The sequence below is a fragment of the Herpailurus yagouaroundi genome, unplaced genomic scaffold (assembly GCF_014898765.1).
Source record: "Herpailurus yagouaroundi ecotype Mexico unplaced genomic scaffold, PumYag 191, whole genome shotgun sequence".
In the NCBI taxonomy this organism is placed as follows: Eukaryota; Metazoa; Chordata; class Mammalia; order Carnivora; family Felidae; genus Herpailurus; species Herpailurus yagouaroundi.
In genome coordinates this window covers 15,617,124-15,620,081 of record NW_024412422.1, presented here as the reverse complement: position 1 = coordinate 15,620,081, position 2,958 = coordinate 15,617,124, and positions in this window count along the sequence as shown.

The window sequence follows — 2,958 nt, the reverse complement described above, 5'->3', positions numbered from 1 at the left end:
TCTCTCTGTCCCAAAAATAAATAAACGTTGAAAAAAATTTAAAAAAAAATTTAAAAAAAAAAGAAAAAAAAAGAAAAAGAAAAAGCACGCGGGGGGGGGGGAGGGGGCCCCAAAATAATCGAAAACGGGGAAACAGCCCGGCTGTCTGGCAACAGATGAATGGATACACCAACGGGGGTCTGGCATCGGCGGGAGTAGGGAGTCAGCCGTAAGAAGGAACCCTGGGCACCTGCTCCAACGTGGATGCGCCTCGGGGACGTCGTGTCAGTGAAAGAGGCCAGACACGAAGGGTTACACAGCGTACAATTCTCTTTATAGGAAAAGTCCAGAATAGAGGCAAAGAGGAGACGGCGGTGGCGGGGGGGGGGGGGGGGGCGGGCAGGGGGCAGGAACCGGGAAAACGTTCTGGAACTGGACAGAAGCTGTGGATGCACGCCACTGGGCGTGTCCTGGGAAACACTGGATTGTATGTATACTTTGAAATGGTTAATCTTACGCGACGTGAATTTCACCTCGATTTTAAGAACAATAGTGGAGGAAGAGCGCCTTGGGGAGGGGCTTCCCCTGAGAGGAAAGAGGGAGGACCAAATCCGTGAATCCGCTCTCCTGTTGAAACGAGCGAGTGATTCCCGCGTTCCTCTGTGCGTCGTTACGGGCCGTGAATGAAGGAAGCGGCCGCATTTCACCGAGGCGCCCCCACCCCCGGGGCTCGCTTTGCAGGGGAACCCAGCTTGCTCAGATTCCCAGAGACGATGGTGACCTAAAGCGGGACGGGGGCCGGCACAGGAAAGAGAGAGGCCATCCCTCACGCATCCCCGCCGGCTAGAAGCCGGGAAAACAAGACGTTGGTTCATATTTGGAGACAGAGGAAGCCAGGCCGAGCGCTCAGAAGGTGGATAGCGCGGGGCAGTTTCAAGGGAGGGCGGAGGGTGGAGTGCATGCTGCCCTCCTATTTTTTGGATCCCCTGGTTTCCCGTCCTGTTCCTCAGAGTTCTCCCAGCAGGACTCAGCCTCCAGGCCACTGGACCAACGGGCTGTGCACTGGAGACAGCTCGGAAACCCAGACAAGAGGAACTTCAAGGAACAGGTGCACTCCCGGGGGCTGGGATGGGCACACGGAGTGCTGAGCTCAGGGAAGTCTGGGGAGTTTGAGGCTGTCTTTGGGGAAGGGGCAGGGGACAGGAACACGGTGGACAGCTGATTGGGGGACGAATATTTGGAGCAGGAGGCATTTGAAATTCCCAACAAAGACCCAGAAATCCAGCTGGGCACTTGAGATCCCCACTGAAAGCAAGCGTCACAAGTCAAACATGTCCTCGCACCTGTTCTTGGGCCACCCCGGAAGGGTTGGTGCAAATCAGCCCTTCTAAGAGCTCAGGCCAAAATTCTGGCCGCTCCCTCCTCCCCACCTCCACCGCCCCAGGTCCAAGTCCCCAGCACTGGCCTGGCCTCCTCTCTGGTCTCTACCCTGACCTCCCACCCTACCCCACCAGGCACTGCTCTGTCTTCGACACCATGGGAAATGAACCTTTTAAAATGGGAATCGGTCCAGACCACTCGCTGCTCAACCCCTCCGGTGGTCATTCTACTCACGGTAAAAGCCAAAAGCAGTGCAGCGACCCACTGAGCCCTTTGTGATCTGCCCTCATCACCAACAGGGTCTCCTCGGCCCTAGTGTGTCCTCCTCAGGCATCACCAGCTTCTCTGCTGTTCCATTAACACACCCCTGTCCCCACCCCAGGGCCTTTGCACTTGCTGCTGCCACAGCCTAGAGCACCCCTCCCCCTAGGAAGCCTCGAGATTTGCTCCTGGGATCTCTGCTCAAGCGCTGTCTTCTCAGCCAGCTCGCCTCTGACCATGACCACCCTCCGTACAAAGTCAGCTCCCAACACCCTCCCTGTATAATCTTCCCTCATAGCACTCGCTTCCTCCATGAGAGTCTCTACCCCGCAAGAGAGCCAAGATTTCTGTCTACCTCATTCACTGATATGTCCCCAGAGCCTAGAACGGTGCCTGACATGGACAGGAGACACTCAATAAATTAGTACGTGTTGAATGAAAAAAATGGGTGTTCAAGCAACTGAGCAGGTACAGATTAAATCCACAGAAAGAAGTCTGGAAAGACCCTCGCGACAGTTCTAGGGGTAGTTCGCCCCGGGGAAGGAGCGGAGAATTCAGTACTGGGGAACGTTCCAATTTTCTACTAGGAGAGAATAAATGCGTACATTTTTTTAAATAAAATAATAGCCGTTGTATTCCATGGTGTAAAAGAGGAAGGAAAACCCGTGGAACAAAGAGCTGCCACAAAACAGAAGCCTGTCTGAGTCACTGGGACTCAGCTCTGCCAAATGGTTCAGGCCAATGGCCGACAGGGCTTGAGAAACAAGGGACGAGTGTCTCCACGCTCCCGGGCGTGTCCGGAACAGTGGTGGCCGGGAGGAGTGGGCTACGAGAGGGGCCCCAGAGGAGACGGCCGTCCTCGCTCCCGGCCCCGCGGTCAGACCCTGGAGCACAGCACAGCAAACCAAGTAAATGCCCCTCCCGGGGCCACCCACAGCATAGGTGACAAGGAACAGAAACAGGATAGCCTCCCATACCCTGCGCAGCACTGCCCCAGTGACCAGGCTACTCTTCTGCCTGGCCGGCACCTGCTGTCCAGGCTGGGACAACAGAGCCCAGCTGGCCACCGGGCCAACCCCCTCCCCTGGAGACACGCAGTCCCCGAGCCCGGACCCTGCTGAGACATGGCCGCTGCCCTGAGCGAGCCAGCCTGGCGCTGAGTCACACAGAGACGCTGCAGCCCGGACGGGGATCCTCCCCCCAGAGACCAAATTAATTCGGAGGGTGCTCACGGCGACGGCAGGCAGGGGCATCGAGTACCTGGTGCGGCAGGTGGGGCAGCCCGCGCCCTGAACCCCCACACGAAGCCGAAAACCAGCTTTGTGGCAGCCAGAGGAG